This window comes from Vombatus ursinus, unplaced genomic scaffold (genome assembly GCF_900497805.2).
Source record: "Vombatus ursinus unplaced genomic scaffold, bare-nosed wombat genome assembly UNPS02014782.1, whole genome shotgun sequence".
Lineage (NCBI taxonomy): Eukaryota > Metazoa > Chordata > Mammalia > Diprotodontia > Vombatidae > Vombatus > Vombatus ursinus.
In genome coordinates this window covers 4,593,023-4,611,685 of record NW_020954560.1, presented here as the reverse complement: position 1 = coordinate 4,611,685, position 18,663 = coordinate 4,593,023, and positions in this window count along the sequence as shown.

Sequence of the window (18,663 nt, the reverse complement as noted above, 5' to 3'; positions counted from 1 at the left end):
ACAGACAGACAGAGAGACACACAGAGAGAGACAGAGACAGAGACAGAGAGACACAGAGAGAGACAGAGAGACACAGAGAAAGAGAGAGAGAGACAGAGACAGAGACAGAGACAAAGATAAAGACAGAGAGACAGAGACAGAGACAGACAGACAGAGAGACACACGGAGAGAGAGACACACACACAGAGAAAGACAGAGAGACACAGAGAGAGAGAGAGAACAGAGGCAAAGAGAGAGACAGAGACAGAGAATAAATATTGAACACAATTGCCTGTGGTGAACTTTTGGGGCAATGTGAACACGGGAGGGGTAAGCATGGATGGGTTTGTAATCCATATGATCAGAAAGAATTATTGAATAGATGAGATCATAAATTCTTCTGAGTATCTGAATCCTCATCAGTATCCTTTAGAAGAAGACCAGGATGGGCTTATTTTCTGTTCCCAGCAGAGGATCAATAACTATATACTGATTCAATGACTTGGTTACCAACCAATCTGCCAAACCAAGCAACCTAAGTCTCATTAGTCAGAGAACAATGGCTCTTGGAACACAATGATCTATTAACAATGCCATTTCCACTTCCCAAGCCATTTTTTTTAAGTGTTTGAGAGTCACTCTTAATGAATATTTTAATGCCTCACTGTATTTTAAAGTCTCTAATGTCCATCAACCAAGGCAGCCCCAGAGAACAATTCAAAATGTTCTACCCCAGAGCCCATAGTCACTTTCAGAATTAATATGTAAGAGAAGCCCTTGTGCATTTTAATGTCTGAACATGGGGGAGGACTGTGGTCACTCCAGGCTGAAAAATTCTGGAAAATTCCCAAGAGCAACCCTGGGCCAAGGTTGGGCTAGCTTAAATTACTAGACTAAACCAGATGATTTCTCAAATCTCTTCTGACTAAATCTATGACTGTGTATTTCAGGCCTTTGAATTCAAAATGGTGGCCAATGTTCTCTCGAAGCTACAATGGCTGCCCATATAAAAGAAGAATACCTCCAGGCCTAGCTTTTATTGGTCTGAACACTACTGAAGATGAATAAGACAGTGCTTAGAAAGAAATAAATGAAGTTTGTCTTTGGTGTCCCCTATCTCTTTTTCTCTGTGACCCTTGCCTCCCTCCCAACTCCCACCACCTCTTACCACTCCTACACCTCCAGGTGAAGCCAATACTGAACCTATAGGTGAGCAACTGGCCAATGATTTCAGTAGTGGGTGCTCAGTGTAAATTCAGCCAAAGGGGAAAGAGAGTAAGGAAAGAGGAGGGGGGAGAGCAGCATTTAGAGAAAGAAGATAAGGCTGAAAATTGTCAGGCCCATAACAGAAGTAATTCAATCCAATTAAAATCAGCAAATATTTATTAAGCACCAATTATGTACAAGGTACTCTTCCAGGCATGAAATAGACAAAGATGAAAATAACACATATTCCCTGCCCTCAAGGAGTTTAGAATCTTTTAGGACAAGGCAAGGAACAGGATACCTGGTCAATAAACATGACTCCCCTCTATTAGATATGCAACCAGTATCCATAGAAAGAATAAATGAACTCTTGCCCTCCCATCTTCAGAAAGATAAAATTAGTAAGCATTTATTAAGCACCAGCTTAATAGTGTCAATTTCCTCATACATTGTGCTAGATGCTAACGTTGTAAAGCCAAAAATGAAACATTTCCTGCCTTCAGGGAGCTTACATTCTATAGGAAAAGACAACATGTATTCACATAAGTATAAACAAAATATATTCAAAATGAATAAAGGGTAATTATGGGCAGCTAGGTGGTGCGGTGGATAGAAGTCTGGGTATGGAGTCAGAAAGACCTGAGTTCAGATTTGTCCTCAGGCACTAACTATGTGACCCTGGGCAAGTCACTTAACCCTGTTTGCTTCAGTTTCCTCATCTGTACAATGAGCTGGAGAAGGAAACAGCAAACTTCTCCAGTATCTTTGCCGAGAAAACTTCAAATGGGGTCATGAAGAGTCAGAAACAACTGAAAAACAACTGAACAACAACAATTATGAGGACTGACTAGCAAAGGGAAATCAGGAAAGGGTTCGTGTAAAAGGTGGTTCTTGAGGTGAATGATGAAGAAAACAGGGATTCTAAGAATGGGAAGTAAGGAAGAAGTACATTCTAGTTATGAGGGACAGTCTGTGTTAGAAAATCTGAAACAAAAATCTACTAAAGGAGTGTGTGAAGGAAAGCCTTTATTATGCTTCTTGAGAGAAGTCAGCATATCACATCCTAGTGGCACATGTGCACCAGTACAGAAGTAGAGTCAACTTTTAAATGGTTAATAAAATTCATACTCCTCCCATTTGAGCTGGGATTAGATCTGCTCATTTGGATTACACTCTTCCTGAACCACCCTTCCCATGTTACTCCTTGTCATGCTAACCCTTCTCCTGTTCATGCGTCCCATGTTAAAAAATGGTGGCTATCTCTGCCCTTGGGGTGTGTCAGTTAATATTCAATAAGTTTATTAAGCTTATTGCAGAAAAGCCTTGACACTAACCTGTTGCAAGCCATTTAGCCTCTAGGGCTCTGTCTTAAGGAAGCAGTGGTTTTTCAGAGTGTTCGGGATACTTTCTGATTGGTTGAGGGACTAGCCACAAGATCCTGGAAGTCCTCCTCAGAATTCCCGTGTTCTGCTGTGGAAACCTAACTTCTAAATCTTTCCCACAGTCCGTGAAAATGTAAAGATATGGGGGGTAGAATGTCTTACGTGAGGAAAACCAAGAAGTCCAGTTTGGGGCAACACAGAGAGTGTGGCAGGGAGTAATGTGTAAGAAAGCTGGAAAGGTAGGTTGGAGCCAGATCATGAAGGGCTTTAAATGACAAACAGATGAGTGTCCATTTGATTCTGCAGGCAAGATAATACATTAGAAATGTCTAATACTACCAGGTGGCTTTTTTTCCTCATCACCTTCTCTTCTCCTCCTCCTCCTCCTCCTCTTCTTCCTCCTCCTCCCTATCATGGAAAGACCTTAGCTCAAAAAGGTCAAGGTCTCCCACTGTACCTAGGGCCATCACCAGTCATCCTCACCTATGTCTTGCCACTGGACTCCGATAACTCTGGAGGAGAGAGTGGGACCGATGACTTTGCACAGCCCTGCCTCACTTAAATCCAATTCACTTGCAAGTCAAGACATCATCTTCCTGATGTCATCCGTCCTCGAGAACAAAGGACAAACAACAACAATCATTTATATAGTGCTTTAAGGTTTGCAAAGTACTTTATAAATTCAATTGATCCTCATACCAACCCTGGGAAGTAGGTGCTATTTTCATTCCTATATCATGGATGAAGAAACTGAGGCAGACAGAATTTAAGTAACTTGCCCAGGGTCACAAAGGTAGCAAGTACCGGAGGCTGGATTCAAACTCAGGTCTTCCTGACTCCACAATCAGTTCTCTATCCACCACACCACATAATTGTCAGAATGTCAGAGCTAGAATGGACCTTTGAGATCATCTAGTTCATCCCCCTCATTTTACAGATAAGGAAACTGGCTCCCAGAGAGACTGAATAAACTGCTGAAGGTCACACAGTTCACCCATTAGTTCCCTAGGTTGATTCCAAGTCTGGGGCTCTTTCCACTATACCATGCTGGCTCCAACAGCCAATAATCACTTCCACTTATTAGTGAGAGTCATTTCCTAGTTTTAATGCCCAACATTGTTACATATTTCATGGCTCTACTTGAGTCTCAGGCTATTCCTAAGAAAAAATTGATCTGTTCACCTTCTCCTTGTAAAAAGTACATATACACATTTCTACAAAGCACATATCTACATTTCTAAATTAGGGAACCACAGAATTTAGGGCTAGAAGGAGGCTTGGAGATTATCTAATCTAGCCCATTTATATGATATAGAGGAAACTGAGACCTAGAAAAGTGACATTCCTAGCCTAAGATGATAGAGAGAGGCAGGATTCAAACCTAGGTTTTCTAGGTTCTAGGTTTTCTAGGTTCTAGAATCTAGCACTCTTCTTATCTACCACCTTATCCCTTCACCCTCACCATTCCAGGATTTCCTGATCTGGAAAGGCAAACTTGTCTGGCCATTTCAACTTGAGTTCAATAAGACTCCACCCCACTTCTAAATGGGCTTTTCCAGGAGCCAAGGGCCTGTGGCAAAAACATGGGGATGATACAAGTGGAATCTTTTATCCACCAAGATCTTGACTAGAAGGGCCCTTAGAGCTCATTGATTATGACTCCCTTATTTTGCTAATAAAGAAATTGAGGCAAAATGAGATGAAATGAATTGCTCAAGTTTTCACAGCTAGTAAGCAGAAGAGGAAAGATGCAAACCCAAATCCTTTAATGATGTCATCCAATACATATTTTGTAGCTGAGCAAACTGAGACCCAGAGAAGGGAAGAAGTGACATCCATCTTCACACAGACCTTGGCATTGAAATCCTGCCCTTCTGCCTCCAGATCCAATGTAGTCTCCCCTATATCAGATGAAACGTATATAAATTCTACCCAAACAGGGATGGCGAACAAAAGAAGAAAGTCTTTCCCCTCTCTCTGCTGGAGAGCTGTTTATTTTGTAAGTAACCTAAGGGTCATAGAGTCGTGTGTCTGTGTGTGTGTGTGTGTGTGTGTGTGTGTGTGTGTGTGTGTGTGTGTGTGTGTGTGTGTGTTGGGGGGAGATGGAATGATGAGGATATGGGAGTGGAAGAAAGGAAGGAAAAGAGGGAGGCAGATTTTAAACTCAAGCTGCTTAGCTGGTCATATCTGGGGCATTTTTGAGTTAGCTGTTTTTGGAAACAAAACTATAGGGTGTCTTCTAGGCTTAGACACCATTACAGGCAAACAATGGGAACATTTCCCTAGGCATTCAGAACAAGGTGGTTCATCTTCCCCCAAGAAATAAGTTCAAATACTTTCTCCTGAGTGAGCTAAGCTATAATACAGAATATAGGAACCCTTACAAAATAATCGGAATCTAACTCTGAAGGAGCCTTGCAGCCCCGCTGTCCACTATTGACAAGCAAAAGGTCTCTGTCGATAACAAGGGGAAATCACAGGAAAGGGGAAGCCAGGAAGGTTTAAGGCAGAAGCATAAATGCTTTAGAAAGATTTCCTCTGGCTCAGACCCATGGGCTGGATTCTTTGACCTGACACCTAGCAGCCACTTCAATAGGAAAATTTAGAGAAAAAAAGGAGAAGGCACCAGGGAAGGGAAACACAATAAAAAATAAAAAATCGAAAGGCCTTTAAGGTGGAAAATGCACTGCAAGAGTCAGAAGTAACTGCATTATGAAAGAAACTGGAAAGTTAATATGGAAGCAGCTGATATTGAAGGTGAACAATTAGAAGGCTTAGGGGGCCTACTATTAGATTAAGGCCTGTCTGGAGGATAAAGTTCACAGTTTCCAGGAAGAGGCAACCAGCTCAGGGAAATTTGAACAGCTGAAGGCTTCTGGATCTGGAGAAAATCAGTGTCTTTTACCACAAGTCAAGCCATGTCAACAATTTTTTTTTTTTACTATTATGTGCCAAATACTGTGCTAAGTCTTGGGGATACAGAAAAAGTGAAAAAAAAAAGTTTCTGCTCTCAAAGAGCTCCTGATCTAATGGGGGAGACAACCTGCAAACCACTATGTATAATAATAATAATTATTATTATTAACAATAATAGCAAACCTTTATATAGCACCTACTATGTGCCAGGCACTACATGCTTTATAATTTTTAATCTCACCTGAACCTCACAGCAACCCTGGGAGGCAGGAGCTATTATTATCCCCATTTTATAGATGAGAAAACTGGGGCAAACAGAGGTTAAGTGACTTCTCCAGCGTCACATAGTCTGAGGCTGGATTTGAACTCAGGTCTTACTGACAATAAGATATAAGCAGGATAAATTGGAGATAATCTCAGAGAGAAGGCATTAGTATTGACACGGATTGGGAAAGGGGACTGAAGGATAATTCCACCCTTTCCTATAAGTCTAGTCCCTAATTTCTCATCTATTTGTCTTCTTCCTTTAAAACAGTTGTTTCCTTCTCTCTGACCTATGAAAGCCTCACTCACTCCAAGGTTCCTGATGATTATAGTGAGGTTTGCAAATCTTTTTTTCCTTTCCCCCTCTCCAAGAAATTTTAGAAAGTAAACCGGGGGGGATTTGAATAACTCTATCCAGCTGCCCTGGAGGTAACATAGTAGAGAAATCGGGGTGTTATCACCACCCTAGGGGGACAGTGAGTTTCTCCTCACTGGAGGTAAAGGTTAGGTGGCCCGTGGTTGGTGTCTTCCTGATGGCATGGTCCTCTTAGAGAACAAAGGACAAACAACAATATTGTTGGGTATGAAGTGAACTAGATGGTCACTGAAGTCCCTTCCAGCCCTAAAATTCCATGACTCTAAATAATTCAGTGAAGGGATCTTAGAATAACTGATCCATTTTTTTCATGATCCAGATGGGCAACCCAGAGACCAGAGAGGTTAAGTAATTTTTCATCCAGTCACACATCTACTTAACAGTAATTTTAATAAAAATAACAACTCACATTTGTCTCTTGCCATAAAGTATATACGTAATAACAAATTGCTTTTCTCAGAACAACCCTGTGAGGCAAGTAGGTGTTGGGTAAGAAAGAACATAAGACTGAAAGTCACTGAGCTACTGTGGGTCTGGGGAGGGAGAGCAGCTTATAGAAGGCAAGAGGAGGCATGTTCCTGCTGTTCCGGGGGAGCACATGTCCCTGAGACCCAAGGTCATGAGAACAAAGTTTCAGGGGAAGACTTAGGAGATGATGGCACCCTTGTATGGAGATGTTTAAACACTCTGGAATGTTTCATGGCACCTCCCGCCTCCCGTCTCCCACTTCCAGAACATCTGGAGGAGGGCAAGGGAGTGAGTGATCACAAGTTTTCAAGGCAAAATCTTGATTCCACCTGTCAGATAGGCTGCAGAGGGGAATCCTCATTTATGCATTAGTTAGACTCTGGTCCTTTCTGACTCATTCTGTGTGGTTGAAAAATAATGTCATTTTCTCCGACCTTCGCAAAAATGCAGGTAGCAAAACCAGGCTACTATGCAGGAAGGGACTGCAGTAGGGGTCAGCATCTGGTGTCATCGGCTGGGAGCTGAAGGAGAAACAGAGGAAGATGAACTCAGAAAGCAGACGACCTGAGCCCTGGAGAAGATCAAGGCTATAGACTAAGTGAAGTAGAAGCCCACATGGAGAGGCATCCCTGGGCACCCCAAGCTGGAACCCAAGCCAGGGCAATACTCCAAGTCGTTGAGCCTACAACGGCCACTGGGGATGGTCACTCATCCATGGGGCTTTAAAATAGAGCTCCATTTGTGTTTTTTGATTCAGTAAAAAAAAAATTTATTAAGCCTTTGCTACGAGCCAGGCACTGTGTTGAGCACTGGTGATACAAAGAAGAGTGAAAACAGTCCTTTCCCTCAAGGAACTTAAATTCTAATGGAGGAGACAAGTGCAGACAAATACGTACATAGGAGATACACACAGTGTAAAGGAGAGGAAGCCTCAGCAGGCAGGAGAGACTGGGAAAGGCTTCTTGCAGAAGGTAGGATTGGAGCTGACTTTTGAGAAGCCGGGAAACAGAGGTAAGAAAAAAAAAATAGCATTCTAGTCATGGGGAAAAGTTGGGAGATGAAATATTTTGTTTGAGGAACAGCAAGAAAGACAGTGTTCCTGGAACATAGAATATGTGGGCAGGAGTAAAATATATGGAGATTAAGAAAGTCGAAAGGAGCCAGGTTTTGAAGCTTGTTAATTAAATTCAAATAAAGTTGCTCTTTCTTTAACACTCATGATCAGGGTACTGGTAATGGAAATTGGTAACAAGTTCAATCGGCCAAGAGGAAGGAACCCAAGAAGTGAGAAATCCCTCCAAATATACCCAGCCCCTGACACAAGACTTATCCAAGGAATGAAAGAAAACCAATCCAATCGAGGGTGGGATTCTCACACTCTTAACTGCATTTTAGCTCAAATCCATGGCCTTAGGGGTAGAGTAAAGGCAGCTCAGCCACTGAGGTCATTGAGTGCTTGGAGGTTCTCCTTATAATGTGGAACCAGGAGCAAGGAGTGGAAATTGCAAAGAGACAACCTTAGGTTTGATGTTAAGAAAAGAGCTGATAAAAGCAAAATAGGCTGCCTTGGAAGGTAATGAGTTCCCCATCACTGGAGATATTCAAGCAAAGGCTGGAGGACCACTTGTTTATGTTGTGGAAATTCTTTTTCAGGTATGGGTTGGGCTATGTTCATCCTTCTAACTCAAAAATTCTGTGATTCTGTAAGAGGACAGATAGCCTAACTCTGCCATTATATAGATAAGGGAACAAGTCCATAGAGGTTGTGATTTTTTCCCCCACGATCACAAAGTTCACTGGATTACAATAGTAATAACAAAAGCAATAACTCATTTTCTGCTCTGATAATATGTCACAAATAGCTTTCCTCACAACCACCATGAGGTTGTGAGCAGGTAGTTACCCCCATTTTACAAAGGAATCCAAAGATCAGAGAGGTTAAATCACTTGCCTCTTGTCACACAGGAGGACCAGCACTCTTTCCATGTGCCTATGACTTGACTGGTCAGGGGTCACCTCCAGCCTTGAATTTCTCTGGGCCCACCCGGGTTCTGGCTCTAATACTTTCGGGTGAAGCCAGGTCTTTTGTAAAGTAACCTAGGATTGACCCCTTTGCCTTGGATTCCTTATGGCAGGGTTGGGGAACCTGCAGCCTCAAGGCCACATGTGGCCCTCTAGGTCCTCAAGTATGGCCCTTTGACTGAATTAGGCCCAAAGGCCACCCCTGTGGGTGGCCTCCCCACCCCTGCCTTAGGGCCTAGGTGGACACAGGTTTATTTCCAACAGCTCGGTGTTACAACCAATCAGAGAAAACACAACTCTTTTAACTGTGGTCCATAGAAATCTATTGGAGTCAAGAAACCCCACATCAATCCTGTATCAGGCCCTTTATCCTCTTGGAAATTCCTTTGGGTAGGGATGAAAACCAGAGGGAGAGGGTGTGGTAGGCCCACAGACTAGAAGGGGATAGAGTATTACTGTTGTTGTTTAATAAGTGTATTAAGGCTTCTCATCTGATCTATACCACAGCCCTGTGAAGTAAGTACTGCAGACATGATTGTCCCCATTTAAAGATAAGGAAACTGAGGCTCAAAAAGGCTAAGTGACTTACCCAGGGTCACACAGGTAATAAGTATCTGAGGCAGGATTCAACCATTGTAATTCTAAGGCTAGTATTCTGTCTACTACAAAGTACATCGAACTCCACAAGAAGGTATTTCCTATCACTGCTTCTGACATTGTGAGTAAATCACAGATATCACGGGCAACTCTTCCGATAGGGCATTGTTGTCATAGGTCATCATTTTAATATTTCCTAAGTGCTTCAATATGTTCCTGAAATGTTCACTTCCCCAGGAACAGGTTTATCTACTCACTTCTTTTGGTTTTGGCCTTTTGTGGGTCATTTCTCACAGGCTAATGTTCATAATGGGGTTCAGCGAAGGAAGCATCCTAACTCCTGAGACAGCATCCTTGACCTTGACCTTTCCAGTCTCTGCTAAGCCAGACAGGTCGTACCCTTTATAAATCTCCACCAAACTGGGCTGGAGGCCCAGGATGGCCCATGAGTTATAACATTTATATTTGTAGAGAGTTGAAGCATTTTCAGATGAAAGTACATACTAGATCAGAAACATAAGGTATTATTACTCAAATGAAAGACTTTTTACTAGATGATCTGTTGGCCAATTCTTAGAGACATTTTTGATCCTCTTTCGAGTATCTTGTGGAAACAACCCAGGAAAGAGAACTATGAGGAGAAATCTTTTCCTTCACACTCAGCTCCAGGATTTGGTTGTGGTGAGGGGACCTGGAAGTTCAGTATTTTAGGCCTAGTAGGAACATGAGACTAATATTAAATTTTATATAAAAAAAAGACTAATATCAAGGGGCAGCTAGGTGGTGCTGGCCCTAGAGTCAGGAGGACCCAAGTTCAAATCTGACCTCATACACTTCTTGGCTGTATGACCTTGGGCAAGTTATTTAACCCCGATTGCCTCCCCCCCAAAAAAAGATTAATATTAAATTAATTTGGAGATGAGCCCAATCCCCCTTATTTTACAGATAAGTCCCAGAACCACATACAGAGATAATGGAAGAATCGGGAATGGAACCCTGTTCTTCTCATGCCTTGTCCAAGGCTCTTTCCACTTCAACATTTTGGCACTAGATTGGAGTCAAAAGCCCCAGATTCAAGTTCTGGCTCAGCTGCATACTATGTGTATTATTATTAAAAGAAGTGATTATTTTTTGCCTTTCTTCGTGGCAGCCAGGTGGTGCAATGGATAGAGCGTAGGATCAGGAAGACCAGAGTTCAAATCTAGCCTCAGATGCTTACTAGCTGTGTGACCCTGGGCAAGTCACTTAATCTCTGTCTTCCTCAGTTTCATCATCTGTAAAATGGGGGTAATAATAGCAACCATCTCCCAAGGTTGTTTGTGTGGACTACATTAAATAATACTTGTAGAGTGCTTAGCACCGTGCCTGGCTTATAGTATGCACTGTATAAACGTTGGCTATTATTAGCATTGTGTCTCCAGTACTTAGCATGGTCCCCTGACCCATAACTGGTACTTCATAAATGCTTGTTAGTTTTTTACTTGCTTTTGCAGGCAGTTGGTTTCAAGTGACTCGTCCACAGTCACTCAGCTAGAAGGTCCCTTCCATTTCTAAATACTCTCTGATTATAGGATTTCCTCACTGGAAAACTGGAAGATTCCAGTGAAGTTTTATGAATATAGGATCATAGGTTTGGAGCTTTTTAAAAGGGATCTTGGGGACTGTCTGGTCTAACCCCCTGATTTTACAGAAAAAGAAGCTGAGGCCAAAGAGACTATATGACTTGTCCAAAATGACAGAGGATTTGAACTCAAGTCCTCTGACTGCAGAGCCAGAGATCTCTTTCTACTCCATCAGAAAGAAGTCCCATCCCTTGCTGTCAGTATCACTCATTCATTCCTTTAACAAGCATTTATTAATCGCCTGCTATAGCAGAGACAGAATGAATATAACAGAGAGAGATTCAGTCCAGCAATACCGATCCCTCACAACATCCCGATAAATAGGCAAGGGCTGTTATCGTGGGAGTTTCTGATGTCCAAGTGCTCGGTTCTGCGCTTCCTGGGTGCCTGCAAAGAGTTTAGAAGAACAGAATGTCTGCAGCCTGACCAGGTGAAGAGCTGAGCCTGGGGGCTACAACGATCCTCCCTGCCAATCTAATTTAGCAGGACTTCCTTAGGGGCCCCATTCCGCCGGCAAACATTTTCTCTAAGAGCAGATAGGGCATGGCGGCTCCATTGTTAATGTGAGAGAGACCCCTAGTGGTGGTTTGTATTATCTGCACGCCTACCTCTCCCCCAGGCTGATTTCCTAACAAACAGATCAAAACTTCAGGAAACTGACATATCTAAATTTAACCCTTTGTTTTACAGAAGAACAGGCTGGGGCCCCTTCTAGAAATATTAAGAAATAACATTTTCTCTAGACTACAACCCTTTCTGGACTCTTTGTTTTGAAAGTGATCAAGGCCAAAGGCCTTTCTTAGAGAAAGGGTTGATAACAAAGAATAAATACTTCTTGTTAAGAAAAGTGACTTCCTCCCTCCCCTTGAAATGATTAGGCTATTGACCCATTTTAGATAAGTCTCCTCTTTAGATAAGTCAGTTCATTCTAGAGACTATTTGGCACAAAGATGAATCCTTCTTCATGGAGAAAGGATGAAGATATTGATTCCCTTTGGATTCTACAGGGAGGGGGTCCAGGAAGGAATTAAGTAGTGACTATTGTTATGAAATGTTAATCCCCAAACTATATCTTAACATTATATTTTGCTCAAGATATATATGTATACATATATATATATACACACACATAGGTATATATGTATCTATATACATAGATACATAAATAATATAATATATTATATAAGATTCCTATAACTGTTACTTCAAATCATCCTGTACTATTGTTGTTGTTGTTTATCCTTCATTCTTGAAGAGAACCATGATATTAGGGAGGCCATGACATACAAGTGAATTGGATTTCAGTGAAGGAAGGCTGTGCAAAGTTACCAGCCTCACTTTCTCCTCCAGCGCCATCTGTGACCAATGGTGAGATGCAGAACAGGATGACTGGAGATGGCCCTGGATGCAGTGGAGGACCTTGGCCTTTTTAAGCTAAGGTCTTTAACAGGCTTTAGTTTGACTGAAGCAATGCCCATTCAGTAATTAAGCCCCCAAAAAACTCCATCTGGGAGGAGAAGCCCCTCAGGGTTTCTGACAAAAATAGAAACAATTGCTATTTACATTCAGTTTGAGCCAATCCGGGCCCAAACAATGACCAGGTGCGGTGTGGCCTGGAGCCATGTGTGAAGGCACTGGGGAATTTGCCAGTTTTAACATCTCTCTCTCCAAGCTAGAAATGATTAGATATTAATAATCAATTTTAAATAAAGTTGTTTTCTTCTAGCAGACTTAATTTTTATACTGTTGCTTCAATATCTCCTGAAGGTACTGAAGTAACAGATGTTATGAGAGCCTGAGCCAGGACTCTTTCTGGTCTTGAGCAGCCTGAGTTTTAATTCCTTATATCTTCCCACATGGGAAAGGGGTCAGATTAAAGGGTCTTAAGGTTTCTTTCCGCTCTGAATCCTACCATCCTCTATGATATTGTCCTATGCATATATTATAAGTGCATAGACAATTGGGGGGGGGCAGTACTCAACGGTAGATTTTTGGACTAGATAATGTGATTTTCATGTTTATCCAAGCAAGCTATTGAACCTAGATAGTGGAAGAACATAACTGTGAAAGAAAGAAAAAAAGGTGGGGGGGAGGCTGAGATACCCAAGGAACAACCTAGGATATATTTATTGAGAGAAATGGCACTTAGAAATAATTAGCCTATGGGGACAGAGTTAAAAAGAGATAGAAAACAAAAGTTAAGCAGCTAGGTGGTGTAGATAGAGCATTGGGCTTAAAAACAGGAGGATTTGAGTTCAAATTTGACCTGATATACTTAATAGTGTGATCCTGGGCAAGTCACTTAACCCTGTTTGTTTCAGTTTCCTCATCTGTAAAATGAACGGGAAAAGGAAATGGCAAACCACTCCAGTATCTTTTCCAAGAAAACCCCAAATGACCCAGGAACTGTATGAACACAATTACAAAACACTTTTCACACAAATAAAGTCAGATCTAAATAATTGGAAAAACATCAGTTGCTCATGGGTAGGCAGAGCTAATATAATAAAAATGACAATTCTACCTAATTAATTTACTTAGTGCTATGCCAATCAAATTACCAAAAAAATATTTTACAGAGTTAGAAAAAATAATAACAAAATTCATCTGGAAGAACAAAAGGTCCAGAATATCAAGGGAACTAATGAAAAGAAATGCTAGGGAAGGTGGCCTAGCCATATCAGATTTTAAATTGTATTATAAAGCAGCAATCATCAAAACTACTTGGTACTGGCTAAGAAATAGAGTGGTAGATCAGTGGAACAGGTTGGTACACAAGACCCAGTAGTCAATGACTATAGTAATCTTTAGGTAAACCCAAGACTCCAGCTTCTGGGATAAGAACTCACTATTTGACAAAAACTAATGGGAAAACTGGAAAAGAGTATGGCAGAAACTAGGCACAGACCAACATCTTACACCCTACACCAAGATAAAGTCAAAATGGGTACATGATTTAGATATAAAGGCTGATACTATAAGCAAACTGGGAGAACAAGGAATAGCTTACCTGTCAGATTTATGGAGAAGGGAAGAATTTATGATCACAAGAGACAGAGAACATTATGAAATGCAAAATGGATACTTTTGATTACATTAAATTGAAAAGGTTTTGCACAAAGCCAATGCAACCAAGATTAGAAGGGAAGCAGAAAAATGGGAAAGAATTTTTACAACCAGTGTCTCTGATAAAGGTCTAATTTCTAAAATATATGGAGAACTAAGTCAAATTTATAATAATACAAGTCATTCCCCAACTGATAAATGGTCAAAGGATATGAACAGGCAGTTTTCAGATGAAGAAATTAAAGCTATTTATAGTCGTATGAAAAAATGCTCTAAATCACTACTAATTAGAGAAATTCGAATCAAAACAGCTCTGAGGTACCACCTCACACCTATCAGATTGACTAACATGACAAAACAGGAAAATGATAAATTTTGGAGAAGATGTGGGAAAATTGGGGCACTAATGCATTGTTGGTGGAGTTGGGAAATGATCCAACCATTTTGGAGAGCAATTTGGAACTATGCCCAAAGGGCTATAAAAATGTGCATACCCTTTGACCCAGCAATACCACTTCTAGGGCTGTATCCCAAAGAGATCATAAAACTGGGAAAAGGACCCACATGTACAAAAATATTTCTAGCAGCTCTTTTTGTGGTGGCAAAGAATTGGAAATTGAGGGGATGCCCATCAATTGGGGAATGGCTGAACAAGTTATGGTACATGAATGTAATGGAATACTATTGTGCTATAAGAAATGATGAGCAGGCAGACTTCAAAAAAACTTGGAAAGACTTACATGAACTGATGCAGAGTGAAATGAGCAGAACCAGGAGAACATTGTGCACAGTAACAGCCACATTGTGCGATGATTAACTGTGACATTTAGCTCTTCTCAGCAATGCAAGAATCCAAGACATCCCCAGAAGACTCATGATGGAAAATGCTATCCACATTCAGAGAAAAAACTATGGAGTTTGAATGCAGATTGTAGCATACTATTTGCTTTTTTTTTCTTCTGTTTTGGTTTGTTTCTTCTTTCTTGTGGTTCTTCCTATTGGTTCTAGTTCTTCTTTACAATATGACTAATGTGAAAATGTGTTTAATAGGAATGTATATGTAGAGCCTATATAAGACTGAAAGCCATCTTGGGGAGGGGGGAGGGGAGAGAAGGGGAGAAATTTAAAAACTCAAAAGCTCATGGAAGTAAATGTTGAAAACTAAAAATAAATTAATCAATTAAATAAATAAATAAAAGAAAAGAAAGCCCTGAATGTGGTCACAAAGAGTCAGACACAACTGAATGCCAAGAAGAATTAGGTAGGACTCGAGATATACTGATAAAAGAGTGGAATTTCATTTCTAGGGCACTAATTACCTGGCATGTCCAAGACCAAGGGAAGGGCCCATCTGAGAGTTTCTCTGGTCAAAGTCCAGGCAGTTCAAGCGGTAACCGTAGAAAGACGGTACAGTGGATTGAGCACTGGGCCTGAAGTCAGGAGGACCTTAGTTCAAATCCAGCTTCAGGCACTTACTAGCTGTGTGACCCTGGACAAGTCACTAAACTTCTGAATACTGCTACAATAAAAGGATAATCATGGTACTCACTTCCATGGGATGTTGTGAGGATTGACTGGGATGCTATTTGTAAAGCCCCTGCTTGCCAGTGAGGAAGGGCAAGTTTTGACCAGAGGCTGAATGTAATGACAGGAGGCCCAGCCAGAAATACAGACCAGCCTATTCACTGTAGGCTTGGAGGAATCGGGAAGTCAGACAAAGTACTGAACCAAGAAAGCCCAGAAGAAATCAATGAAAGTTCTAGACTTCACACATCTAGAACTGAAGGGACCTCAGGAACCATATAGTTCAAATCTCACATTTTATAGATGAACGAACTATAGTCCAGGGATGGCAAGTGCCTTGTTCAAAGTCCATCTATACCATCTATAGATGGTAAGATTTGAACTCGGGTCTCTGACTCTAAACCACTGTTCTTTCCACTAAACTGACTCTCTCCTCTGAATTCCTATTGAACTGTCTGTCCAAAAAATTAAATATTTAATTAATATTTAAATATCGGGTGTTTTTGTTACTGTTTGTTGTTTGTTTTTTTGGGGGGTGGGAGGGGAGTAAATTTGGGAGGAGCTTGGCAGGAGAAGTTCAGACTGAAACCTGGTAAGGGGAACGATGACTCCTGAGGGCATGGTCTAATAGGCCAGTGTCTACAGCTGAATTCCCTCCGCTTGTAGACCTCTGAACAATTACTTTTCACAGAATCAGCTGCATCTAGTACAGCTTCCAAATGGAGACTGCCCCTTGTCCCTTTTCAGGTGGCTAATACTGAGTTATTCTCACCAGGCCTTATAAAGATAAATTCCCATTGCAGCAGGCTCCCCAATGGGGATTTGCAAAGAGGGAGGTCAAATTCCTTAAGGCAAGAGGTTCAATAAATTTTAGTTATGCAGACTTCCCCTGGCTGACTACACTCCATGCCCAGCCTGCCCCAGGGCAGAGTAGATCCTGCCTTCTGCATGAAGCCTCATCAGAATGGCTTCAGACTTCAGTCCCAATTCTATGCAGGTGTGGGCTAATCAACTAGTGAAATTTGAACTGGAGGTCAACAGTTAGAGCTTGGGCAAATGCCACGGTCGGGTGTAGATACTCTTGAAAATGGGAACAACAGAGGATCCAGAGTCCATTGCCCTACCAGGTGGGCAGAGACAATGGCACCCCGGAAAGGTGTGACTTCCGAAACCTGGAGTTAAGTGTGCAATGATGGACAATTCATGGGGGCGCTAGTAAAACTGTGCAGAATTCAGCACCAGGGCATGAGGTGTGCTTCTGCCTCCCCCATGGCTTACAAATCATTCCCACTGCAATCACTCGGGGAAGGCTACAGGGAGCACACCACAGAGGGAAGGGCTGCTTTAGATGTCATCTAATCCGCCATCACGTCCCAAACTGTCACGGCCTCACGCCACAGAAGCTCCACAGAAAAACTGAAAGATGGGAGGGCTTACTCCAGCCATCGACCCCCTAATCCAGGGGACCAAAAGTTGAGGGGAATGCTTTGACTTGATTTGATTTTTCCATTAAAAATATTATTCTCTCTCCCACCTCTCTTCACCATTGGAAAAGAAAAAAGGAAGAACAAAACCCTTGTTTTGCAGTCAAGCAAAACAAATTCCTATATTGGTCATAATCTCCCCCCAAAAAATAACCTAATGCACCCTGATTCTGTCACCTCTGTTGGGAGCAGGGGATGTGGCATTCTTTTTCATTGGTCTTCTGGAATTATTATTCTAACATTATATATTCATATATTACATAATTACAATATTATCGGATGTCTGGGATAGATAACATATTCTACATTAACATATTACATAATTATATTATTGGATGCCTGGGATGGAGAGAGGAAAGCTCAAACAAGTCAAATGACTTACCAACAGTTACATAGCTGGTAAATATCCATGGCAGGATCTGAACCCAAGTCTTTTGACTCTAAATCTACCATTTCCCCCGCTACACCAAGATTCAATTCAACAAATCTCCATGGCGCCTGGAATACACTCACTCTTACTTCTGCCTTCCATCCCTTGAGGTTTAGCTTGGGTGTCACCTCTTCTAAGGGTTCTTCCATCATTTCCTGAGCTGTAGGTCTCTTAACTGTTGCTAGAATATTTTTTTCTGGAATGCTTTGCTCCCATAACCTTCTACCTTGCAAACAGACTTAGAATTAGAGATTGAGAACTGGAAGGAACCTTAGGAGGTCAACCAGTCTGATAAAGCTAAAAGGTATTAGGTAACTCAGTAAGTAGCAGACCTGGGATTCAAAATCCAAGTCCTGAGACCACAAATACAGCATTCTTCACCCTTATGCCTTTTTCTGTCTGTATATAGCAATGATTCTCAACCATTCTTTGATCATGGCACAGCAGTCTTTGCTATGAGGAATCAAGGCACACAATCAGTCAACAAGCATTTATTACGGGCTTACTATGCACCAGGCACAAGTTTAAGTGGACAACACTATGGTAGAGTTGGGAGATCCACACATACATATTTCCCTTCAATGAGAGCAGTTGAGTTGTTAGTTTAAGGTCTAGTGTGTTTTAAGATTAGTATACACATATAATAGGTAAGTGTTATTCTGCAAATGCTATACTTATACTACATACTTTAAGTAAATAAATGTTAAGTTAAACAAATTACTTATTTGTTTATTTGAAATAAAACATCCAAATGTTGAAGCATATCTTTTACTACTTGTGGCATGTTTGTATGCTACCCTTGAAGAACCCCTTTGCATAAGATATATCTCCTCTTTCAGGAGAATGTTTGGTGTTCATCCTCTATTCTTGAAGAGAACCAGTGACGTCACGAGGGTGAGGTCTTGACTTTCAAGTGAATTAGATTTCAGGGAGGCCGAACTGTGCAAAGTCCTCAGCCTCACTCTCTCCTCCAATCATGACAGTCTAGTGCAGAGACTAAAGTCAAAGCTACCAGCCACGATGGCTCAGGATGTAGTGGGTGGCCTTTAGCCTTTTTAAATTAAGGTCTTTCTCAGGTCTGTTTGTCGGAGGCCACGCCCACTCATTGAGGAAGGACTAGGTGGTGGTGTTGTTTGTCCTTGTTCTGGAATAGGACATCGACAAGAGGAAGATGATGCCATGATTTGCAAGTGAATTCGATTTAAGTGAGGGAGGGCTGTGCAAGGGCACCAGCCTCACTTTCTCCTCTGAAGCCATCTGGGTCAGATGGCCAGATATAGATCAGGACAACTGGAAATGGCCCCCAAGGTCTAGGTAAGTGTGCCAT